The 27,284-nt window shown below is 42.2% G+C and overlaps 1 long non-coding RNA gene across 1 annotated transcript; it reads right to left on the reverse strand.

The window, feature by feature from the left end:
* Window positions 1–18,241: 18,241 nt before the first annotated feature.
* LOC103178086 lies at window positions 18,242–22,868 on the reverse strand. Its single transcript, XR_487801.1, has 3 exons — window positions 22,819–22,868; window positions 22,076–22,206; window positions 18,242–18,347 (listed from the first exon to the last, which is right to left on the reverse strand). It is a non-coding gene; the product is annotated as an uncharacterized LOC103178086 (long non-coding RNA).
* Window positions 22,869–27,284: the final 4,416 nt, after the last annotated feature.

The following is a 27,284-nucleotide window of genomic DNA, read 5'->3' on the forward strand; positions in this document are numbered from 1 at the left end:
CACCACCCACCCCTTCCCTCCCACACTCCGACTCCTACCCATCCTCCCCTACACACCTTCGTACCCGTTTCCCCACCCTCTGTCACTGAACTCATCCTATCCCTAAAACCAACCACCTGCTCCCTTGACCCCATCCCCACTCCACTCCTTATCTCCCAGCTCCATTTTCTTGCCCCACACATCACTGACATCATAAACCTGTCCCTCTCCTCTGGCTCTGTCCCCATTCCATTAAAAACTGCCATCATCACGCCCACCCTGAAAAAACCCTCCCTTGATGCGTCGCAGCTATCAAGCTACCGGCCCATCTCCAACCTCCCCTTTCTCTCCAAGGTCTTGGAAAGAGTTGTCGCCTCCCAACTGCGCTCTTTCCTCTCCACCCATTCTCTTTTTGAACCCCTTCAGTCAGGTTTCCGTGCTGCTCATAGCACAGAAACTGCCCTGGTCAAGGTCACCAATGATATCCTGACCATCTGTGACCAGGGCTCCCTCTGTCTCCTCGTCCTCCTCGACCTATCGGCAGCATTCGATACGGTCGACCACGCTATCCTACTCCACCGCTTGTCCTCCCACCTCAACCTTCAAGGCACTGTCCTTGAATGGTTTAGGTCGTACCTTTCTCACCGTCTTCACTTCGTCTCAACGAATGGCTTCTCCTCCACCCCCCGTACTGTCTCATGTGGTGTCCCTCAGGGCTCTGTCCTCGGTCCCCTCCTCTTCACCCTCTATATGCTCCCCCTTGGTGACATCATCCGCAAACATGGGGTTAACTTCCACATGTATGCGGATGACACCCAACTCTACCTTTCCTCCTCTACTCTCAACTCCACGACCACCGATGTCCTGACAGCCTGCCTGTCCGACATCGAGTCCTGGACGAGAGACAACTTTCTTCAGCTCAACGTGCGAAAAACCGAGGCCCTCCTGATTGGCTCACGTCAGCGCCTCCGCACCTCAGGCGCTGACACCATCAGCATCCAAGGCTGCACTCTCCACCTCTCAAAGCCAGTCAGGAACCTCGGCGTTTTGTTCGACCCTGAGCTGTCCTTTCTCCCTCACATCCGCACCACAACTGGCACCGCCTTCCATCACCTCCGGAATATCGCCAGATTACGGCACTACCTCACCCCTCACGCTGCTGAAACCCTGGTTCACGCCTTTGTCACCTCAAGGCTGGACTATGGGAACTCTCTCCTCGCCGGCCTTCCCGCCACCTCCCTCCACAAGCTGCAGGTCATTCAGAACTCTGCAGCTCGTGTACTGTCCCGCACCAGGACCACATCACTCCCACCCTCGCTCGCCTCCACTGGCTCCCCATCCCCCAGAGGATTGATTTCAAGATCCTCATCCTCACCTACAAGGCCATTCACGGCCTTGCTCCCTCCTACCTCTCCAACCTACTATCCCCCTACCTACCTGCCCGTACCCTCCGTTCCTCTGGCTCCGGTCTGCTCCACGTCCCCCGCCCCAACCGCCCTACTATCGGTGGTCGGGCCTTCAGCCTCTCAGCCCCGAGGCTCTGGAACTCCATCCCCCAGTGCCTTCGCCTTGCTTCCTCCCTTTCCTCCTTCAAGGCCGGTCTCAAAACCTTTCTCTTTGACCGTGCCTTCAGCTCCCCTCTCGACTCTCTTCCTCCTCCTCGCTCCCTCCCTTCCCTCCCCTCACCCTGACCATTTCCCCCTCCTCTCTCCCTCCCTTCCCTCCCCTCACCCTGACCATTTCCCCCCTGCTCGGGTCATGACCCAACTGTGCAGCGCCTTGGGACGTCCTCCTGACGTGAAAGGCGCTCTATAAATGGAATCTTGTTGTTGTTGTTGTTGTTGTAAAGAGAAGCTTTCACATCCTGCATGGGAAAGTGACACCATCGATGATTGACAGTTTAACAACATTTGTTCCTTCTGGAAGATTGATCATTTTTCACGATTCACTTTGCAGCCAAATGTGCTAAGTTGTTTCCTTTAATAAGCTGCAGCTGTAATATTCAAATAATCATTTCACTCTGGTAACTGTATCTAATGGGAATTTAATTAGAGGAACACTAGTGCATTGATTTATATGGTTGAACTTGGAATATTTAAAAATACAGTTTCTCTTGTTAGTCAGGATGTGTTTTGTGCAACATGCACTGCTCTATGTCTTTGTGTACACTAGTATTTTTATGTCAGCTGGGTTTCTGACACACACAGAAACCCATCGCCATCCTTAAGAGTAACCAAACCAAATTACACTTACATCTTGGCCAGACAGAATAATGGGGGGAATTTCTGGCTAAGTGTATTTACAATACCGGTATCGGCATTTACCCACTTTTTTGTGTTTTTTTCTCTCTCTATTGCTCTGTTTCTTTCTTTACTTCTGTATGTGTATGTCTCTCTTGTTCTGTACATATGCATTTGTGTTGCATTTTCCTTGTCTGAGCTATTGGTGTAATAATTATAATAATAATATTAGAGTGTGTACCTTCTCTCTCTTTCTTCCCACCTCTTTCCCTTTTGTGTGCACCTCTCTGGTGGTTATGCTCTGGTTAATGCTCTTTATTCCCAAGCTGCACTCCAAACTATTCTTTCTCTAGCATTTTACAGAAAAAGTAAGACCATGTTCCTCTCCCAAAAAATACCAAAGGAACAACAATTCTTAGAGTTCAACATTCGTTCCTGAATCCCGGAAGAATGGAATTTTCAAGAAGCAGAACAAAGAACCATCATATCCCCTGTTCATATCCCATGTGCACGTTTGTAATGGGAAATGACAGTAAAAGGACATTGAATGTCTGGTACAGACTTCCAAATTGCTAATAAAACCAATGATTTCTTGTAAAGTAATGTTTTCCAAACACTGCAATATTTCACTTTTATTCCCAGACATTCATTAGGTGAGTTTAAAAAAAACCTCATCAAGTAGGTTGTAAAGTTTACAGTTTGTGTGCCAATGAAGTGTGCTCTTGGATAATTACAGATAAGCGTCATTATTTTCATCAGAGTGAGGCGTAAAAAGGTTAATGAAAAGCTCACCAAGAAATTTGTGGCCAAATAATTGCTTTGGATACAGCTCCTTTATCATGGCAAACCATCTCCCACAATATGATACAGAATCAATTCCAACATTCAAACCGTTCATCTGCTGTGGTTTATGCCATATGTGCAATGATTTTGATGTATAGCTATTATCTCACATAACATCCCAATAGCCTGACATAAAACCTGACGAAATGCCTTTCCTCTCATTATTGCCTAAACTAGGCTGGGAAACATAGTAATGTAGACATTTTCTGCAAAGAAGGAGGCATGTGGACTGTTGTTGCTGTACTGCAGTTAGCTGTTTAGTTAAATCTTTTTTTTTATTAATCCCACTTTCCAGCTTTCTCCCTATCTCCCTCTTATTCTTTTACAAATTCTGCGAAGCACTTTCAGACATCTTTCCAATCTGAAAGACGCAATATCAAATGTAGGGATGATCATTATTTTTATTATGCCCTTCAGTATTTTAAACACCTCTATAATTTCCCTTCTCACTTTCCTCTGCTCGAGAGGGAAAAAATCCCAATTGATTAGCTTCTCTTTATAATCACAGTGTATTGTATGAAGTAAGCCTGTGATAAGGGACATATCTAAAAGTATTTGTTTTTTGGTCAGCCAAGCATCTGACACATATGGAAACCTATGACCTTAGGAACGCTTAAGAGTATTCAAACCAGAGTTCCACATCAGCCACCTAGACATGGAAAGTTCCCTGTGTCTGAATGAATTGTGCACTCTCTCCCCATTCCATCTCAAATCACATTATATCCCTTAAGCAGGCTGGCCTGATAACGCGCGAATCCCAAAATTAAGATTGAATAATAATCTGTGCTGGGAAGGGGAATAATAAATAATTCTTGCATTTGTTACAGCTCTTTATCATTTCACGTCTCAAAGTAGTTCACAGGATTTTACTGTGAACTGTGTTTTTTGGGTTAACACAGCGGCCAATTTGATCATAGGAATGCCTCACAAACAGTTGTGAAGTGAATGACCAATTTTATTTGAGGGGATTGTGGCCAGGTCAAGAGGCTTATCCCAAGGCTCCGTCTCATCAATTGTCCTCTTTGTAGCACACATTGAGTTAATAATAAAAAAAATCATTACATTTGATCTAGCATTTACAATGCTGAAACATCTCAAAGAACATCATCAAGAAATTGCCGTAAAGGGTAGTACCTGTGTTTTTAAGTTAATCTTGCCAGGCAATTTTTATGCAGCAAAATTGCACACAGTCATGAGATGAATGACCAAATTACCCAGAGGACTATTGGCCAGGACAGACTCCCTTCTCTTTTCAAATAGCATCATGCGCTCTTTCCTATCCAGCTGAATAGGCAAACAGGATCCTGGCTTAACATCTGATATGAAAGTTGATACCTCCAACAATGCAATGCTGTTCCAGTACTGCAATGGAGTGTTAGCCTAGACAGTGAGCTCAAAGTCCCGACATGAGGTTGAATTTACAACCTTTAACTCAGAGGCGAGAGTGCTACCAACTGAGCCAGGATGACTGTCATTGACCTGAGTTAGTTTACACACAGCTGTGACTCTGCAGCTGTGCAAATTGCATTTTAAACTGTTTATTTCAGTATTAAAACATTCTGTTAGGGCAAGCTCTAACGGTCTTGGGCACTCTAAATTTGTAACTCCTGCATTGAGCATGATGTTAAATTGATCTGACAATAAAATATCAAAGTAAGTCATTGTTTGTAGACTTCCAACAGCCTTATGCAACCATAACGTTGTTTTAAAAAGTGCTAATGTAGTGTGAATGTGCTGATAAGCACATCCACCCCACCATATTTGGAGCTGTCACATTTCTCAGATTGTGGGCAGCTCCTGAGTTTTCAATAATGTTTGGTTCACTGTGGAATCTTAGGTCTGCTCCAGTTTGGGAAGGTCAGATTTGGAATGATTTGGCACTTCTGATTAATTTGCCATCACAACCTTGTCACCACGCCCCCCCCCCCCCACCCACCTCCTTTTCCCCGAATAAAGGTGCCTTTCTAACACTCAGCATTGGTTAGGGATTTGCACAGCAATACTCAGCTACACAGTGTGTTTCATGCCACCACGACAAGATCCTTAACTTCCCCTTTGGGTCCTGGAGAAACCAAGGACATGTTGTAACTTTCCTGGTATTCAAAATTCTTACTGTGAAAGGCAATCAAAAAGTAATTAAACTATTCTGCACTGACAGCTTCTTTGGCAAAAAATCTGCCATAGTAGGCTATGCCTCCTAACCTATGACCGACCTTTAACAAAGCTGACAAAATGCTGTGCACTGTGGTCCCCTGACAAATAAAGTAATTAACGTTTTTTTTTACACCGTTTCGCATGTTTATTTCAAAGGAAAGAACACCACAAGGTCCTGACACCAGCACTGGGCCTGCGTCGATCATGACCAAAAGTGCTTGAAAGGTCCCAGAACAATAGGGCATGTTAAAACCATTGGGCTTGTCTCAGCACTTAAGCACAGGGGCTCCTATTTATCATGCATCTGCTATTACTCTTGAGCAGTGCATGGTAAATCTCCTACTTTAATTGGCAGGCCTCTAACTGCACTCCAGGAATCGGTGACAGCATGATGGATCAGTTTCTTCATATTGGTTTGTTGATCCATACGGAAGGCAGTGGATATTGGCATTTGCCATTCAGAAGTTGAGCCCTGTGGACTTCTACTGCTGATTAGTCAAATAGGTTGGCTCTCGATAATTAATGTTCAACAGAAGAGCCCAGGAACAAGGCTCTCGAGGGACTGAAGTTTGCAGCAAACTGTAGAGAAGGCAACTCAGAACTAGTTTAGTAAAAGAAGTGCCCACATGGGAAATGGGAAGAAATTAATGGGTTTGTAAGAATGGTTTAACCCTTCTATCAATTAACCCTCCTGTGTTTAATAGATTGCTTCGTGTTGCCTTCCAAATACGGCAAGATTAGCACTTTCTGCTTATTGACTGAATATCATTAGTTGTACAAGTGTAGACTTGCTTTTACTTTTAATTCTTCAAAATATGCAGAATCCAATATTCGGAGCCACTAATGTTGATAGGTTGGCGGGTGTTGCTGTTTGTATACCTGTATTTACACTGGTGGTATAGGGAAGAGGGGGAAGAGAAGCTGGGTGAGCTGAACAATACGCTCCTCGATTTATTTTCCATAATCCAAAGGTTTTCTGTAAAGTTGTTTTCCTGAAAGCGCATATTTGTTTCCACATTTTGTAAATTTCCCTTCTCATTGAATAATGCCGAGAGATCGTTAACTTTCATCTGAACAGGCAGACGGAACCTCGATTTAATGTGTTACCCAAAGGACAGTATTATTAGTATTATTTGTATTATTGATAATAAGATGGTTATAGTAGGACACGAGAAGCTTTCCTCACCACTTACAAGACATTTCTGCATGATTTACACCTATGCAATAGAACACTACAGCTAATCTCTCACAGCACAGGAGCACAGAAGGAAGACAGCTAAACTGACTCTTAAGTAACTCACAACTAATGACATTAAACTATTTACTGTTAATATATCAGTGCATTTCTCTCAGCTCTACTGTTTGACTTCATACAAACTGACACAGTCTGAAGAGTGGAGAAAGTTTGGTTTACAAATTGCTCTAAGGCTACCACCAGTGTAACTTTTTATAGTACAAGTCAACAGAATTGGATTCATCAGATATTTCCCTTCCCTCAGGAGATGAATTGTCTCATGTGTCATACCAACTAGAAGTCTAGCTGAGAAATGCTAAAGTGCATCTGACTGAGGCAACAGAGTTTGAATGACATGGCTCTATAGATACTGAACTGCTAAATGTTTGATAGTGAGTCAAGTAGTTAAACATTCTTTACAGATATTTCATTTAAAAGCTGGTGGCAGTCACTCCCAGAAGTGAGCTTGGAACTGCTGCCAAAACGCACACCTGGACGAGGCTAACAAATTCAGTCAGGTTGGACCAGGGTGAAAGGCATCAGGACCAGTGTTAATTGCTCACCTTCCCTTTCCTTGCCTAAGGTGAGCAGAGAAAAGGTTAAAGTGTACTTTATCAGGTTGAATGCCTGAATGAACTTGTGCTTCAGATTGAAACTGGAATTTTGGTTGTGGCACTCGTAGCAAGTGCTCGGAATGATCTTGAGAACACTGAAGTTTGATCACAGGTTTAGTAGGTTCCTTTTAACTTCAACATAGCTTATGCCTCAATTGTTTCATTTATCCTCAGTGGACGTTCATTATCTTACGGCACTATTGAAAAGAGGAGGGAGTTTCTCCCAGTTTCCTGGCTGACAATCTGTCAGCGCAAATTAGCTGTGGTTTTGCCAAAACAAATAAAGAGTCACTATAGTTTACAGTAAATCCTGTGAAACACTTTGAGACATCCTCCTAGCATGAATGGTGCTATATCAAAATGCAAGGATTATTGGTATTATTTTGATTGCAATTTCTCATATGTTCTTTTCCACTTTCAGCTGTCTACCTGGTTAGATGGGCACAATGGATCCCATGACACTATTAGAAAAAAGTTTCTCCAAGTATCCTGGTCAACAAATGCTCTAGATAAAGTTGATCATTCGCTTCATAGCTGTTTAGGAGACCTTGCAAAATGTATGCCTTGTTTGCCTACAAAAATGCACCATCTGAATAACTGATTTTGAATGACACGGCATTAAAAGAAAAACTGCTAAATGTCATTACTTTTGACAGCAATTCCCTATGAAGCATTTCAAAGTTTCAGGCACTATAACTATAAGTGCAAGGATTATTATTATCTGATTTTGTTGGTGTATTTTACAACACCGGTTGACAAGTGAAGTAAATACAAATTTTGCACAGCTTTTTGCACAAATTTTGGGGTAATATTGTCAAGTGTAGTGAATAAAAATAAAAATATTCCTTACATTTGGTATATTGCCTTTTATGTTGAAAGGATGTCTCTGAGGCATTGTTGGCCAGAGAGAAGTTCCTTTCTCTTTTTAAGAAGTGTTCAAGGATCTTTAACGTTTACTTGGAACAGGTATGTGGGGGCTTGATTTAATGTCTCATACAAAGGATGGCACCTCCAACAAACCAGCACTGCACTGGAGAATCAGCCTGGACTGTAAGCTCCAAGTGTGAAAGTGGGGGTTGAACCCATACCTTTGACTCAGATATGAGAATGCTGCCAATTGCGCCAGGCTGACAATACAAAGTGAATCATTTTGTAGGCTAATGTTTTTGTGAAGAAGTTAGGGGATACCTATCTTAGGGTTTCTCCTGCCTCCCCCGCCTCCCCAATCCCTTAATCCCTAGCCATCATCACCAATATATGTGACTTTGTAGGGAGCCATTTTTAATCTGAGGAAGACCATGTTCATTGATTTATTTTTAAGACTATGCATCAATAAAATGATTTCAAGATCAAGAATTCTTAGTCCAGTAACAAAGTGCAATAACAACAAAAAATGAATGTTAAGCAGTACTTTGATTTGATACGGTGATATCATGCTCCCCGGTAGCTGTCTGTTTGGAATTGTTTTACACCTCGGATTTGTTCTGTTCATACACAGAATGTTTTATTTGTCACAGAACCCAATAAAGAATTACCCGTAATTCACACAAAAAAATACAATGTAAGTAGAAATTGATTGACAGCAGCTTCAGCACAGCCTGGATGGATTTTCCGGGAAACCTGCGAGTTCCAGCAAATGTGTTCATGATTCATTCATCGACAGAAACTAAGCTTGTGTCTCTTGGATAGTCTGTGAGATGACAGACTCATTTTAGTCTTCTTTGACCTTTGCAGCATTAAGCATCAATCATAGGTCCAACAAGGGACGTGTTAGTTTACTATTCTGTGACAATGTGCTGTTCTGCTTCACATGGGGGCGGGGGTGAGGTGGGGGAGGGTGGGTGGGTGAGGAGAGCGGGGTGGAGGGGTGGGTGGGGGAGTCGTCATCAAACCCTGTTCAGTGCCAGGTGAAATGGAAGAGATAGGCTACTGCTGCTCAGAGTCAGCAGCTTCAGGAGGGACAAAGATCATAGGTGAAAGATACACACGTTCCTCAAAGACCCATTGTTGCCTTCTGGTAAGGACAAGCTTGGGCTCTTCCTGCAGTTCTGAGAGGACAACTCAGAATGAACCTCATAGAGGTATATAACATTTTAAAAGGGGTTGAAAAAAGTGAGCCCAGAACAATACTGTTGAGCCAATAGAATGGATCAAGACAGTATAACAAGGGGACATAGGGTTAGAGTTCAAATTGCGTTTAAATACATTTTGAGAAGTGCCTTAGAAAGAGGGGAGGGAGTCGGAGGGACTCCATGATGGAGTTCCAGAGTGCGGGGACAGAATGGCTGAAAGTCCACCTGCCGGTGGTGGGGTAGATAGGCAGGAGTACATGAACCAGGCTGGAACTCACTAAGCGAAGGGAACGGCCGGATCGGTAGGGTTGAAGGGACTCAGAGATAGGGTGGGGTGAAACCCTGGAGGGATTTTCCTGTGAATTTCAATTTCTGAAGATACTTTGTGTATCACCAGAGCACTCTCCAAACGGCAGCCAGGTTCTTCCTGATTACTTATTCCATCAGATAATCTTGGCAACCATTTTGTTGTGTAATGCATTATACTGAGACTAGAAAACCATCCACTGGCATATGTTATATTAGTTAACGATTCCATTAAAAATTGAATGAGTTTTTAAAGCAATGGCATACATATCAGTGTAAAAACTGCAGGATTTCATAATACATTCAGTTATGAAATGTCGCATTTTACCCCATCATTTACCCCATCAAAAATCATGGTTTAGATTTAATTTTTTTTTCAGCTGGGTGTTTCAGCGGAAACCCATCAGCATGCTGAAGAGTATCCAAACGAAACTGAAAATTCCATGCATCCCACCTACACATGGAAATTCCATGAAATGAAATGTGCACTTTCTCCCTGGAGGGACAGGTCCTGCTTATCTAATTCTGGACAGTATTAGGCGCAGGTTGGTAAAACCCAAGGCTTGGGAACCCCAGAGTTTGCGTTAGGGTACTGCTGGAGTCTAACCAGCTAAAACTATTGATACCGCTGTCTGTCAAGATTTTCTGTTGCTTATCCGGTGAAGACCACACTACCTGTTATGCTTTTGGCTTGCAACATTAACGGGAGCTGAGTGGGAAGAATCAGTGACTGGTATGTCCTTCGAAGTCTTCTGCTGAGCCAGATTGTCTGTGCTGTCATCAACAGTGCCCTGGAATACCGTGGACCCACCTGCCTCAGGAACTGGACCACCGAGACTACCACAGAGGCGGCCTCGATTTTGACATTCCGTTGCCAAACATGTCTTACTTGTTACCTTGGAGTTGGTTCGGCTCCAAGGAGACTGGAAGATTGAGTAATATCGGGGAACATCTTTAAATATGTTAACCTCAGCACAAGGAACAACTTTCATTTTATCTTCCTTCTTAGAGGCAGCAACGTTTCGGTTGAAATACATGCAAAACGTCAAAGGATGTCCTGTAATCTTGTAATCCATTAGTGTTTCCTTTTCAATCAATATCTCTTGAAGATTGTGAAATGAACAAGTGCTCACAAATACTAACATTGGTTCGCTGATGGAACATAAAAGGATAGTTCCCCACCCCCACCCTAATCCCTCTCGTTCCCTCCCTCTCTATGTGTGATATGACCATTAAAACAAATGTAATCTTATAGAATTTCAGTATTTTCATTGTGTTGCGGTGGTGAAGCCAGCCTAAGCAACATCATCTGGCCCTGTCGCATGCATTAGTGAAATGAGTTCTGGCATCCTGGCTCTGATAACACTAAAGCACACAGATTTCACAGACTGCTTATGACTGCTGCTGCGTTGAAGGAAGGCAGCAAACCGATGTAAAGACCTGCAATTTACTATGCCGGTTGCCTTCAATATCATTATTTATGAGGGTTTGTTATGGATCTCCAGTATTTTTAGGCAAAAAAAATAAGCTCCGCTGTCTGCGTTCTTGCTATGATGCGCTCAGTAATGTCATAAAAGGACAAGTCAGATTGAAAGTGTGGCATAGGGGATGGATGATTTGATTGTGATTTCTCTCACAGAGTGGATTTGAAGTGTCAGCACAAAATTATCCTTAAATCTGCAAAATTATCCTTAAATCATCGATCTGCTGTACTCCGGTACACAATGTCACCTAACTCAGCATTGGCCTTGAACCTGAGGTGTCTGGATAGTGTTGTGGGCAACAGCTGATCATTCCCCCAATGAGTTAGGTGGAATAACATTGGACATGCTGAATCCAGTCCCAAAAGTCCTGTGTGCACAAAAATAGCAATTAATCTGAGATTTTGCTTCTAAATTTGACAGTCTTGCTCGGGGAGGTCACATAAGTGGAAATATCACTGTTTTTAGCAGGAAATGATCTTACAAAGTTAGTATTGATGTAGTTTAGAAACAGGATGAAGTGGAGAGGAATACTCAATGTTTCTCCACTGTTGTTCTTTAGCTTTCAGTTGGTTCACGTTTTAACCAAGTTGAAATAGTGGAAAACAAAATAATAAAGCTGATTTTAAAAAAAAAACTCTTAGCTCAGCGCTATTCAGTAGGGCTCCGTGGCTGGAATATAAACCAATGTGTATATGCATGCACAGAAATTAAGTGGGTCCCTGCTGATCTCCACCATCAACAGATGGAAAAGGGGAGTGTGAAACACAAGCTTTGTTCTCCACTGTGGTCAACCAGCAGCTGAAGAGCAAAGACTGGCAATGGGATGGAAATGACGATTAACATTATAAGTGTCTTCAGCAAGAACACCCAAAATGCAGTGTTTATTGTGTTTTGAACACGCAAGTTGTTAGTGAAACAATTTTGTTTGAAAAGCTACTCTGAAAGTGATCAGAAATATGAAAGGGAGGCTATTTTTTTCCCTTCTTGTTATTCCACAGCAAACGTTTATGGTTTTCAACAGCCAGCACCTGCTTAATTCAAATGTGTTGGGAATGAATAATAATTTGTCTTACACTGCCAGGCGAGGGAATATTTTTTTCTCTCTCCCTTTTCATGCAAACACACCAACAATGCTACACAAAGGGAAATATTCTACAGCAGCCTCACAAATAACCTTTCCCGAGTCTTTATCCATCTGTTGCACCAGTGCCCCTTTCTTATTCATTGCACCCATTATAATTAGGGTGGGGAGCTCAGCAAAAAAAAGAATAAAACAGCAGGCAACAGCAGGAGTTTACAAAGCCAGAGAAGGTGCAAAACAGAGTTAGTTAACCCTGCTAACAGTGCACCTTTGGCCAGAAGCCAGGGATTTTGTTAATTTTCTCATCTGATTAAATTAATGCGGCTGAGCTCAGAGTTGTTCCCCAAATGCAACAGCAATAACATGTTGAATAACAGCCTCTGCTTATTTTTCCAGAGAGGTCTTTTGTACAACCATAATAAATGCTTTCACTGCTTAAACTGGATTTTCTTCCCCCTCCAACCCCGCAAAAAAAAAAATTACCCTGTCCACAAAGCAATTTATTTCTTAACTCAGCATAGAAAATACAGAGAGTCAGGAGCAGGTTGCTACCCTTTATTTTTATTACATATCGACTGTCCACACCGGTGTTTCCCTTTGGCGCATGATATTAATTATATTAACGGTATTTCATGCAGAGATAACAATCCTGCGGCACTCTGCATCAGGCCAGGGAGGTAATTACAGGTGAAGGCAGTTTGTGATGAATTGCTGTCGGTGTACACACAAGGTAAAGGTAATCCCTGTTATATTTCTACTAAATTGCCTAGGATCCGTTTCGGGCTTTAAATGTATTTGTTTGTTAATTAAACAGCATCAGCACCACAAGGCAAGTCTCATTACAACTCTGGTGAGTGAAGATTGCCAATGTATGGGTTGTGGTTAAAGTGCCTGGAGATGTTATCTTATGTGAAAGCTGGTCTGTAAGCATATGTTGCTGTGTGTGTAGTGGGTGGGGGGAGCGGCTGCAATGAAGGGGTTCATTTGCGTTCTTCGCTATTAGTCTTCCTTATGTAAATTAACGAATGTTTGATGATTACCAGTAGGTGGCGCTCCCTTGTTTAGAAATGGCGAGCATCCCACCTGCCTTTTCTTTACTGGATTATTGTTTTAAATGCAATTTGTGGTAACCAGAGTGACTATTAACTTTTTCTTGTTGAATGTTTGTTTTCAGCCAAAGAGAAAAGAAGCCTCTGCTGTTTCTGGGCCGAAAATAACTTTTAAGCAATTGCCAAACTTAGGTCCTGAGATCACCTAAGAGTGGGGCAGGTGGCATCAGGATTCTGGCTCACAAATTGCCTGCAGTTCACTCATTGCCTGCCAATTAGAGAGATACTGTCTATATATACCCCCTAAAAAGCAATGGAAAACTGAGAACAACACATACACAGGTTCATTCAATGTTAAATACTGAATGCACTTCTACATTGTTCCCATTGACAACACACTCAGCAGCCCATTCGGAGTCCTGGTTGATGTGGTAAATAATAATAATAATCCTTGCATTTGATATAGCGCTTTTCACGTCGGGAGGACGTCCCAAAGCGCTTCACAGAACACACTGTAAAGTGAATTGACTGTATATTTGTGGGCGAACGCGGCAGCCAATTGCGCACAGCAATGTCCCACAAACAGTCGTAGATTGAAAATGACCAATTTATTATTGTTTTTGGTTTTTGGAGGGATTATTATTAGGCTCTGTGTGGAGTAAGGAAACTTGCCCAAGGTTTCGCCCTCTGCCTGGAATTGAACTCAGGTCTCTCACTTGCAAAGCGAGTGCTCTAACCACTGAGCTACAGGACTCCGAAGGAACATGAGGAACATAGGAACATATAGCCATTTAGCCTCTTGAGTCTGTTCTGCCATTATATTAGATCATGACTGATCTTTACCTCAACTCCAAATATTTTATATTTAAGTGTGTTTCCAGTGTTGTGAAGTGCTGTTTTTGTTTTTGTCGGTCAGTGAAACCACTCAAAGGTCAATGCAAGTTGAGGTAGAAGGTACTTCATTCCAATGGATGCATTTGATTTTTGAGCGAACGGTTTGAAAATGTTACCACGATTTAGCTCCAATATTCTAATTGTATTCCATTCCACTGGTGAAGATGGTGATGCACCTCGCTGGGAAATGTTGCAGCCTACTTATTTAAAGCTCCTGTTTATGTTGTGCCAACTCTATTATGAAAATTGTTGCATAATAACAATAATAATAAAAAGAGACATTATGCAGGCAGCGGCTTCCTTCCATACGAGTTGCTCAGCAAACGGTTTAATGAAAACTCGTAACGCAGCAGTCTTTCACGGAAACATTCCCTGCATTATCACCACCACTATTTTTTCATGAATTATTTACGGCTCTCTCAGAGAAACCATATAAAACAGCCCGACTCTAATATGCCTTTCATTGTAAGATGTTGTTTGCGCAGCTCCCAAGGACAGCATTATGGACAAGGTACACTGCAGTTTCCCTGACTTTTGAGTGTACATCATATGGTAGGTAATGCAATGTAACTGTTTGAATTGAGCTTGACGACATCCAGTTAATCGAGTATCCTTGACATCTTGTTGTACGAGACGTTTGATAAATTATTTTTAGCAACTTGACCCTTTTTGTTATCTAGCTTAATACTGCATTTATTTTGATATCTGGTCAAACAATCTAGGATTCAATCAGTTACACCAGATGTGCATTCATTTCGTGCACAGGATGCCAGCATTGGACTGAACGCAATGAAAATACTGCAACCCATCAAAAAGTGGGAGATAAATTCAGTGGAATAGAAAAATAACTAGAAAGAGAAAAGTGTTCAAACATTTAAGCTTAGCCAATAGTGAAGCGTTTGTCTCCACAGATTGGGAAAACCAGCAACTGCTGCAGTCAATTTGAGCACAGAAATTCAAAGTGGTAGTACTCTCATTTCTGTCATAAAGCCTGTGGGTTGAAGTCCCATGTTGGGACTTTGAACTCAGACAGCCTAAGCTGACACTCCAAACAGGCTGGCGGAGCACAGCATTGTTGGAGGTGATGTCCTTCGGATGAGACATTAAACTAAGGTTCCGTTTGCCTGTTTAGGTTGACATTAAAGATCCCATGGCATTCTTCAAAAAGAGAAGGGAGTTGTCCCAATGTCCTAGCCAACAATCCTCAAGCTAAAATTGATCATTCACTCCATGGCGTTTGTGAGACATTGCTGTGCGCAAATTAGCTGCTACATTTACCTACAAAGTGCAGTCACTATACCTGACAGTTTATCCTGTGAGGTGCTTTGGTACATCCTCTCCACATGAAATACAACCAAACGCATATCAAATGCAATGATTATCATTTTCATAATAATTATTGTTATTAATTATTATTATAACAGAGCTGTTACACAAGGTTGCTGGGAGACTTTGCGTCTTGTTGACAGTGTGTTGAAGGCTTCTGATATCCAGATTGACACTCTGATGGCTTCTTTGTGTCACAAAACATAATTTTGGTAAACAACAATAATAATAATAATCCTTGCATTTGATATAGGGCCTTAAATCCGCATCTCAAGCGCTTCACAGAATATACTGTAAAGTGAATTGACTATATATTTTGTTGGCGAAACAATAATACTTTTAACAACAACAACAACTTGGATTTATATAGCACCGTCCACGCCCGATGGCGCCTCTGAGCGCTTTACTGAGCCAGGGGGAGCGGCCGGAAGGTGACCAAAGGCGCGGTCGATAAGAAAGGTCTTCAGCAGAGACCTGAAAATGGGAAGGGAGGGAGCGAGACAAAGGAAGTGAGGAAGGGAGTTCCAGAGACTCGGGGCACAGTGGCTGAAGGCACAGCCGCCCAGGGTGGAGCGGAGGACTCGGGGGACAAGGAGGAGGCCAGACCCGGAAGAATGAAGGCAACGGGTACTGTTTTGAGGAGAGAGAGGGTCAGAGAGGTAGGGGCTGCAGAGGAGTGCAGGGACTTGAATACAAGGGTGAGGATCTTGAAGTCGATCCTCTCTGGGATAGGCAGCCAGTGCAGTCTGGCAAGGACTGGGGTGATCGGGGAGCGGAGTTTCATGCGGGTGAGAATACAGGCGGCAGAGTTCTGAATGAGTTGGATTTTATGGATGGTAGTAGATGGGAGACCGGCGAGGAGGGCATTGGAGTAGTCCATCCGAGAGGTGACAAAAGCATGGATCAGAGTTTCAGCGGCGTTTGGAGTGAGGTATTGGCGGAGACGAGCGATGCGACAGAGGTGGAAAAAGGCGGTGCTGGTAAGGGACCGGATGTGGGGGAGGAAGGATAATTGGGTGTCGAACCTGAACGTTTTATAAAGTGTAAGATGAAAACAGAGCAAAAGAAGCACCACTGGGCCATTTAAATTAGGGCTGTATTATTTTCCAATTTGATTACATTAAATATTGATGAGCGCGTTTCATCTAAAAGACAGTGGTGACCTTCAAAATACTTACATAAGTCCATTATTATTATATTTATACGGCCTTCATTTTATTCGTCCTAGGAAGTTTACAGTGATTTAATGGTTTAATAAATGGATTGAACATAGGAATAGCTAAGTATTCTCTCATCTATTTACTGCAGATGCACAAAGTACAATATGAATTATTAAAGCTTCTGTTATATATGCATAATAAGGTAACATATTTGGCAACCAACGGAATGTGGAGTCCTGTAGCTCAGTGGTTAGAGCACTCGCTTTGCAAGTGAGAGACCTGAGTTCAATTCCAGGCAGAGGGCGAAACCTTGGGCAAGTTTCCTTACTCCACACAGAGCCTAATAATAATCCCTCCAAAACTAAAAACAATAATTAAATTGGTCATTTTCAATCTACGACTGTTTGTGGGACATTGCTGTGCGCAATTGGCTGCCGCGTTCGCCCACAAATATACAGTCAATTCACTTTACAGTGTGTTCTGTGAAGCGCTTTGGGACGTCCTCCCGACGTGAAAAGCGCTATATCAAATGCAAGGATTATTATTATTATTATTATTATTATTATTATTATAATGATAGTATTGAATCAACCCTGTGTGGCAATTTCAGTAGTCCAGTTCCTTAGCCAGGCAGGTCCGCAGTACTCCAGGGTACTGCTGATAACAGGACAGCCAACAGGGATTCTTCTCACGCTGGGTAGCATCTGGGACTGTTTAACAGTGGCGGAACATAACACCAAGCCGGGGGGAAGGGGAGTAACCATAGGCACGGTCAAAGAAGAAGGTCTTCAGGTGTGATCTGAAAATGGGGAAGGAGGGGGCAAGGCAGAGGAATTGAGGGAGAGAGAGATCCAAAGTTTCGGAGCGTAGTAGCTGGAAGTATGCCTGCTGAGGGTGAAACAGAGGGCATGAGAGACATGCAGGAGGCCAGAGCCACCCGAGTGGAGGCAGGGAGTGGTGACGTGGGGAATAAGCAGGTGGGAGAGCGAGGGAGGTGCCAGGGAGTGAAGGGCTTTGTAGACCAGGGTGAGGATCTTGAAGTCGATCTGATATTGTGATAGGGAACCAGTAGAGCCTGGTAAGGACTGGTGTGATGGGGGTGTGGATTTAGAGTGGCTGAGTACAAGGTGGAGGAGTTATGGAGCAGTTGGATTTTGGGGTTGGGGAAACTAGCGAGAAGGGCATTTGAATAGTCGAAGCAGGAGGTGACAAAGACATGGACGAGCGTTTCGGCTGTGCAGGGTATGAGATATGGTTGGAGTCGGGCATTGTGACAATATGCAGTACAGTATATGGAAAGTATGGGCTTCAATAGCTTTATTAAAATAAAAGGGTACAGAAACCTGTCTCAATGTCATCAGATAGTACAGTACTTGTGTATATGTTGTGTATAACTCATATAAAATACATAACAACATAAGTCATATACAGGGTGACCAAAAAGTTGTGATACTATTACAATGTCTAATAAGTCTTAAAGAAATTATTTTTTTACAGATAATAGGGTAGCAGAAAGATAAGACTTTTGTGTCACTCTGTATAATATGACTGATATGACTTAAGCATTATGTCAGTTTTACTGTATATAAATGTAAGCTGTAATATGTATTCACAGATGAATAAATTCCTTTGCTTGCCTGCCTCCCTCCTTTGATGAAACATTCCAAATTTGAAAGTCCTAATGCATACCAGGAGGAAGAATACATTTCATCATTTTAATTGTCGTTAGACAGGTGGGACCTTTTCCACATTGCAGATCTACACTTTTCCGATGACACCAAAATGAATTTTGACAGAAAGGGCAAAATCCTCCACGGGATTTTTCAAGACTTGTTCCGACTTGATGTTCGACATTGGGGTTGAATCGCATCGAGAAATTAAACTCCTATCAGTTTGGTGATTACATGTAATCTGAAAAGAAAGCACAATACAAAACGTGCACCGTGGGCTCATTTAATCTCCAGTTCTTTTCAAAGGGAGAAGAATGTAATTGTTTGTATTTATATGCATGAACTTCTCAACAAGCGGGCACAGCTAAATTGTCAACATAATGTCACACTTTCATGTCAAAACGGAATGAACTTCTGCTCCAGATACGCAATGACTAATTTCCAACACGAGGCGATAGGGTTGAAATTGAGTATATTAATCAAATTTCATATCCCAGATACGATGACTGCACTGTTGAATTCATTTGCTTTAGCTAAAAGAGAAAGATAAATGACTAGGATGGGAAACCATATCTAACAGAGATATAATTATAGTGATAATGAGTTGTTTCACATACAGAGCACAAGATAGATTGACACTAACTCTTAGTTTAACCCTATCCAGTCTGTAGCACTGAGAGCCTGGTGCAGCACTTTTATATGCTGCTGTTGAATAAATTCTCTAAACTTGTTACAATTTATTTTCGCACCAACTGTAACCTAATGCCAGGGAGTTGCAGCGAATAGTTCAGCATGCTACAAGTGCAATGCTTTGTTCCTCACAAAGCTATTCTTTCAATGACCATATTCAGATCACACTTGTTTTTTAGTGGCCTGATACTACAGTATGCAGCTTTTTTGCCTGACAGGATTATTCTGGTAGATAAATAGTGTTTTTTTCAGGGATGGGCTAGAGTCATTCTTGACAGTACAAATAAGATCACAAGAGAGATGCCAATGAAGAAAGCCCTTCAGTCCATTTCATTTCATTCTTGTAGAACACTATCCTCAATGGCAACCGAGTGTACTCTATTAAGCCATCTCTGCAGAAGATCTTAGAAGAGAATTTGTGTCTGATCATGTTCAAATCCTTAGCACTGAAATGTGTGAGACTTAACTATGGTGTACCTATGTGAATGGAGGCCACTGTTCAGAAATGCTTGGAGATTTTAATCACAACATGTTACATCACCTTCATATTTCACCGAGTTAGTGTGACAATTGAGAATGGAAGACAACGCTGTGGTGAGAAATTGTTTGCAATGCAGCTGCTCCTCAAACGCACGTATTGTGTCTACTTGACTCAATTGGTGTGTATCACCCTGGCTCAGTTAGAAGCACTCTTATCTCTGAGTCACAAGATTGAGGGTTCAAGCCCCAAGTTGGGACTTTGAATTCATTTAGTTTACACTGACACTCCAATGCAGTTCTGGAGCTGTGCTGTATTGTGAAAGGTGCCATCCTTCAGATAGGACGTATAACTGAGGTTCTGTCTGCCTGTTGAGGTGGACATTAAAGATCCCATAACATTGCTCAAAAATGGAAAGGAGTTTCTCCCAGTGTCCTGGCCATTAATCCTCCAAATAAAATAAAACAAGCTCTTGACGGCTGTTGTGGGATGTTGCTGTGTACAAATTGATAGCCAATAGAAGGGCTCTGGACATGAAAGACACTGTATCAAATATAAAGGTTATTATTATCATTGCTTGTTATAATTACTGGGCATCTTTATCATTTTAAATTGATTTATCAACTTGAAGGAACAGATTACGAGATTAGCTCAATTGTGGGATCCAAGTGGTTCTTCATGTTTCTTCACCACGTGCCCTCTACACCTGCACTGAGATACTGCTGTAACTCTATGGTCAGTGCTGGACATGAAGCAGTATCTCAGCATGTTAAGTTGTGCATGTGCCAACCTCTGGAATCGGGTGTTTGTGTTTTGGAGGTTATTGAAGAGCTTGTTTCTGGAATGACTCCTCAAAAACATTAAAAACAAACTGGACCTTTAACCTTCCTGAGTTGTGTGCTGCACTTCCCGAGGGGTTTCTAGGGACCACTGTGGAGTGTAGCCCAAATTGATAGTCAGTTCTCACCACATTGCTTTTGTAATGGAACAAGGTCAATCATTGTCCTCCGGAAACATGTCCCTGCTCCAGGATATGTCAGGAGTGGGCTTCCAATATGGTTTCAGCTGGCTCGACCGCCAATTATTATTGGAAATTGCTGCCAAGATCAGGGCTACTCAAGGTGGCTTAAAACCAGGACGACTGAGTCTATGCTCTTTCATATTGCAGTAAAAAGCAGCACCAGAACCAAGGCAACCTTGTCGGGCAAAGGGACATTGGCCTAGTGATTAATGGCCTCACAGCAGAGTTTCAGCATTGCTTGCAAGGCCGATGACATTGTGATAGACAGCCTTCCTTGTCAAAAGGATCTTGGCTCGTATTTAATTTAATTTAAAACAGGTCTGTGTCAGGGAGATTGACATGAAAGTTTGTGAGTAAGTAAAGCAGTACTTTGGAAACTATCAAAAGCCCTGTGAAGCACAGAGCCCTGTTGTGTGTTGGGAACATGATAGGCAGAAATTATTTTCCCATTACAATATCCCAAACACGATTAAAACACTGATTAAAAAAAACAAGCTTCAGAAAACACATGCGCCTCTGCATGCCCAGCGCTGGCTTCAGGTATTCAGATTGCAGACAAAATGTAATAATAATAATAGAATACCATTTACATTGGGAAGACATCTCAACGTGCTTGTCACTGCCGGCTGGGCACATGTGCTGGAGGTGGAAGCCGAAAAGGGCTGGTGAGTGGGAGGATGACAGAAAGTTCGGCCAAAGAGGTATGTTTTGAGGCAGGCCTTGAACGAGGGGAGGGAGGGAGTGATCGAGCCAGAGGGATTTGAGGTTTGAGTTCCAGAGAGCAGGAATAGAATGCCTGAAAGCCTGCCTGATGATGGTGTTGCAGATAAGGCAGTGAATCGTGAAGCAGGCCGGTGTTTACTGGGCGAAGGGAAATGGCTGGGTGGGCAGGTTTGAAAGAGATCACAGAGTCAGAGATAGATGATAATCCTTGCATTTGATATATACCACCTTTCACATCAGCAAGATGTGTCAAAGTGCTTCACAGGATATTTTATAAAGTGTAGTGATGTGTATTTTGTAGGCAAATGCAGCATCCAATTTGCACGCAGCAGTATCCCACAAACGGCCATGAAGCGAATTTCCCATGAGCTACTGTAGTTCTGTCAGTGTAGCTCCAAAATACATTTTTCTGGAGGCTTTAACCCTTTTGAGAAAAATGACTAGAAATACGACCTGGTCTTAGCTTGGAAAACTATTTCGTCTTGAAGTTTATGATTGTGCAGAATTCTGGAAAGTTCTTAATTTGCATCTTTATTTGGAAACGACTTTCCTTCTGCTCCTCAGATAAAGTGATTTCTTCAACATCATTTGTAATTGTTATATTATATTTAAAATATGAATGATAATATATATCTCATGAAGGTATAGAATCTAAGATCAGTTTGGATGAAGAAGGCCCATCTAATCCTATCCCTGTAGAGCACCATTCGACCGTCCTCCCATTTACAGCACCATATATTGCATCGGATTGGAACTCCCATTTTCGCCCACAAATATAGACAGTCAATTCACTTTTCAATATATTCGTGAAATGCTTTGAAACGTCTGTGATAAGGTTCTATATCAAATTCAAGGATGATTATTATTATTATTATTATTATTATTATTATCAAGCTGCATTTTAACTGAGTCCAGTGTCCTGGCCTTAACAACCCATGACCAACACGCCCTGGAGTGCTACACCTAATAAACTGCTTTCAAATCAAGGTAATTTGTTGCATCTCCTTTCCGCTCCTTCCTATTTTAATGGTTACAGCAAATTATTCATTGGTCTAACCTGTGTTGTCTGTTGAAAGGATCCTTACATAGCAGAGTAGAGCTTGCATTGAAGAACAGGAATTCCATTCCAAGAGGATGTTGTGTCAGATTGGAGCTCTCCCATTCATCGAGACTCTTTGTTGAAGATTCCTGTAAGAAAAAACACAGATCAGATCTCATTGCTTGTCCCCAATTTCACTTTCAAATCATTTCATGAGGTACCCGATTAGCCATCATCTAAATGTGTGTTATCCAAATCTGCTAGCTAACAATGCGATCATGTTTATGTCGCTGACTCATATATCGAAACCTTCCCCTTCTTCCCTTTACATACTTTATGTAAAGGGATGATTTTAATCACAAAATGTGATAAAGCACTCCGACATGCTATCTGCGTGACGGGTGCTATATAAATTCAAGTTGTTGTTGTTGAATCAGTGGCACTCAGGCAGATTTCAGGAATAGAGGAATGGGACACCTCTTATTTTGTCATGAGACAAACCCTTTAAACAATGTGTTTCTCAGTTGTTTACCTCGCACCGCACTTCCAGTAAATCCAAATTGACAGCGACAAAATGCCAGTTAGGAAGACAAATTGATTTTAAATTCATGACTTATTTCATTTACATGCTGAGTGCAGACATTTTGCAGTGAGATAAGAGTGGTATCTTTCACATTGGCTTGTGAAGAAAGAACGGACTGGCTATCACCTCGCCTGTCATTTTGTATGCAGATGCTCTTGATAAAACAAAACTAGCTCACCAGGAAATGCCAGGAAATGCCAGATATATGAACGGCTAGCAGCAGCACCTGTTAGAGAAAATGTAAGAGGAAAGGTCAAAGGCAACAGTTAGTCTCTCATCATTGTTCATATCAGACATTTGAAGTAAGTGTTGTATTCTGCACTAGTTGTTACAGCAGGTACAATCACAAACTGGACTCAGTTTCTGCTAAGCCAAGGAGTCCTGTAGCTCAGTAGTTAGATCACACGCCTTGCAAGAGAGAGACCTGGATTCTATTCACGGCTGGGCGAAATGTTGGACAAGTTTCCTTACTCCACACGCCTCTGTTTACCTAGGAATAAGTAGGCATCCAGTTGTTAGTCAATTGGCGGATAACTTTTCCAGGGATAATAATACCTCCAAAAAAAAATGTGGTCACTCAATCCACGACTGTTTGTGGGACACTACTGTGTTGCGCAATTGGCTGCCGCATTTCACTCACAGATATACAGTCAATTCACTTCACAATATATTCTGTGAAGCGCTTTGAGACGTCTAGAAGACATGAAACGCGCTATATCAAATGCAAGGATTATTATTTATTATTATAGACTGAAATGTATTTTATTCAGGTATTTTACAATATAGATGATACTTAATGGAAATCAGAAAGACATGAGAATCTGTGCTGCTGAAGACTTCTGGGCTTCCTTTCCCCCCACCCCTCCACCCCCAGCAGATTAATTTTAACATACTCGGATTTACCTTCAAATGCCTGTACAGTCTTGTCCAACTGTACATCTGCCATCTTGTGTGCACCTGCTACACTGCTCACTGTTTCCATCCCTCCATCCCTGATCTGCTTCAGGCCTGCCCCACTCCACCCTGCCTTTCTCGTGAACAAAATTTCAGCCACTTTGCCCCACTCTCAGTAACTCACTGCTGAAACCCCTCCCCCGTTCTGCTTTCAAAACCTGTTTCAAAACCTATCTCTCTAACCTTAGAGCCATGCTCCCGCTCCCAGCTCGGGCTCCAAATCCGTCTTTGCAAAGCACTTCGATATGTTCTCCTACGTGAAAGATGCTATATAAGTGCCAATTGTTATTGTTTTTAAATTGTTGTAAATTTGATGTAAGGATAGACTTTGAGGACTGGAATTTTCAAACTATCGATCCGTTCCGTTCGCCAATTCCTGTCTGAAGCAGACTGTGAGATGGGAATGAATGCAAGGATTCTGTTCTTCAAGTCAATAAGGCATTTTGCAGCCAGCAGAGGGGGCTGGAAAGCAAATGTCGGTGAATTTACTGTCATTTGGCACTGCGCCCTCAGAGTGGGATTTTACATGAATAATAAGCTCCTGAAACCATCTGTCTTCAAAAAAAGTCACTACATTTGACAGTAACCACCTTGGGACATTATCCTGACGTGAAAGGCGCCATATAAATGTAAATCTGTATTGTATTGCAATTTCTTAAAACTTTTTGAAGTGCTTCAACATAAAAATGCAAGCATGGTACCTCTGCTGTGCCTGGATAACTGAGCTTATTATGGGACATAACTGCCTGGAGGCAGGCAGTCGTGCACTCTCATAGTTCTCTCTTCTTCTCCTTCATTTGCATTTACCCACCGATGCCCACAAAGTGCACAGACACTGCACTATACAATACATTTTGTGTAGTGCTGTGAGATGTCCTTAAGCTGTGAAATGCGCAATGTCAAATGCAAGTATTATGTGTTATTAATATTATTATAATGTCTGCTTCACTCAATCTCAAAGTCAAAAATACTGGTCCATAGTGTGTTATAGTCCAGTGCAATGTGAGTGATTCCTTGGCAATCTAACTTTTTGCCTGTACATGTGATTTTCCCTGCTCCCCTGAAGTAATCCATCGATTCTCTTTGTACAGTTGTCCCAACTCTTCCCTCCACAAGCTGTAGATCACCCAGAACTCTGCAGCTTGTGTCCTCTCCCTCACTAGGCTCCATGGCCCCATCACCCACACCCTTGCATGGCTCCACTCAGAGGATGGAATTCAAAATCCTCATCCTCACTTTCAAGGCCCTCCATAGCCTTGCCTCCTCCTACCTCTTTGAACTGCTGACCCCCTATCACCTGTCTGCTCCCTCCGTTCAGCGGACTCCAGCTTGCTCCATTTCTTCCACCCGACCAGCCCTACCATCAGCGACCGGGCTTTCAGCCTTTCTGCCCCCATCCTCTGGAACTCCATCCCACAATCCCTTCACCTTGCTCCCTCCCTTGCCTCCTTCAAGGCATGACTCAAGACTCTCCGTTTCGACAGTGCCATCAGCCGCCCTCTTACCGCTCTGCCCTCCCTCATCCCAACCCTGCACCCCCACGCTCAGGTCCTGATCCCTAACTGTTCAGCACCATGGGATGTTCTCCCAATGTGAAAGGCATTTTACAAATGTAATTTTGTTGTTGTTGTAGTGGGTCAGCAAGGAAAATGAAATATTATTTTGGAGGACTTGGAAATCCAAATTCTGAAACAATAGAGATTCCTCATACTCCAATAATGATCGTCACCATTGTGATGATAACCATCAAATTTCTTCACAATTTTACTCAGAAAAATGTGTCAAAGTTATAATTTTACAGAGGTCATTGACATTTCTGTTTTAGAGAAATTCTTCAACCCACCTACATGATCATGAAAACCAACACTCACTTACAATACATAATAATAATCCTTTCACATCACAAGTTCCTCTCAAGACACTTCACTGGACATGCTGCAAAGTGTAGGCACTGTATTTTGCGCCCAGACGGAGTACCCAATTTCTGCAGGGCAATCTCCAAAATCGCAGAGCAAAATAGCTATGAACAATTTTTAATTTGTGAGATTGAAATGTAATGAGATCATGAAATGTAACCCATTGTGCAATGCATCATATCTAAGTAGTAAATTTGATGGGGACACCAGGAAAAACTCACTTCTCATTTCAAATGGTGGCACAGAATCTTTAACATCCACCTGAACACGTAGATAGTACCTTGGAGTCCTGTAGCTCAGTGGTTAGAGCACTCGCTTTGCAAGCGAGAGACCTGAGTTCAATTCCAGGCAGGGCGAAACCTTGGGTAAGTTTCCTTACTCCGCACGTCTAATAATAATCCCTCCAAAACCAAAAACAATAATAAATTGGTCATTTTCAATCTACGACTGTTTGTGGGACATTGCTGTGCACAATTGGCTGCCACGTTCGCCCACAAATATACAGTCAATTCACTTTTCAGTGTGTTCTGTGAAGCGCTTTGGGATGTCCTCCGAATGTGAAAAGCGCTATATCAAATGCAAGGATTATTGTTATTATTATTATTTATTAGTTTAGCATTTCATCTGAAGGATGGCACCTCCAACAAAGTAGAATTCCCCAGGACTGCACTGGAGGGTCAACCTGGTTTATATGAGTTCCAAGTTCCAAAGTGGGGCTTGAACCCACAAACTTTTGACTCAGAGTGCTACTGTGCCAGGCTGCCCCACATAAAGGCAATAATGATTCAGGGTATGTCTTCTTATTTCTACAATACAAGAAGGCTGGGTTTGGATCACTGTGGTCATTTGGAAGTTGAAATATCATTGCAAATAATTATTGCTCAATTTTGCTTGCAGTGGTTACAGTCAATCCAGTCAAGAGTTTTGACATGAGATCATTGGCTATCAGTCTCATGAAATGTAACCCATTGTGCAATGCATCATATCCAAGTAGTAAATTGTGTAATAAAATATGCTTCTGTGTATTTCGGAATGTGCAATTTTTTCAACACTCACTGAAATATCTGCTGCCAAGCCTTAGTCTGGTTACAATCTGCCTGCAGCCACTCACAGATATGCAGAATGTCCATCCTCCAGCATCTATTTTCAGCTTGCTCACAGACGATTGACTCACTGAACTGCCTTGTCTGTAACAGCTATGAGCAATGCTTCCATAAATATTGCCCCATTTTTGCAGTTCCCTACAGAGTGGGTGGTGGGGTGGGGTGCAGAGGAAGTCACAATTAGTCATAATTCTACATCAGAGTTCTGCATGTAAACTAGGGGTTGTAACTGCCATCGTTTGGCTCCCGCTTGATCCTTCAGTTAGGTAAAAAAAAATCCTCCGACAACACCTTCATCCTTGGGCATAATATTACAAGATTACTGCTTTTCCAATATTCTGGGACTGAGGGCAGAAGTAGAAGCAACCTGCTCACAAAAGACTGCAATTAAGATATTGTTTGAATGCACTCCATTTTGCTAAAAGGTCAGAAAGTGATTTACTACTGCATTATCATCCTCTGCCCCGGACTGAATTGTATGTTTAACTGAAATTGTGCTTTTTTTCAAATACTGCTCAGCAAACGGACTGTGTGTTGTGATAATTTTGCTAAGTACAGTACTGCTGTTCACATAATTTCAAGGAGAATCGCGGAGATACACAATTGTACAGAAAGATGATATGCAAAGGGCAGGGCAATATCCTGGTTTTACTCTTTCTACCTTGGAAGAC

This window comes from Callorhinchus milii, unplaced genomic scaffold, assembly GCF_018977255.1.
Source record: "Callorhinchus milii isolate IMCB2004 unplaced genomic scaffold, IMCB_Cmil_1.0 Scaffold1, whole genome shotgun sequence".
NCBI classification, from domain to species: Eukaryota; Metazoa; Chordata; class Chondrichthyes; order Chimaeriformes; family Callorhinchidae; genus Callorhinchus; species Callorhinchus milii.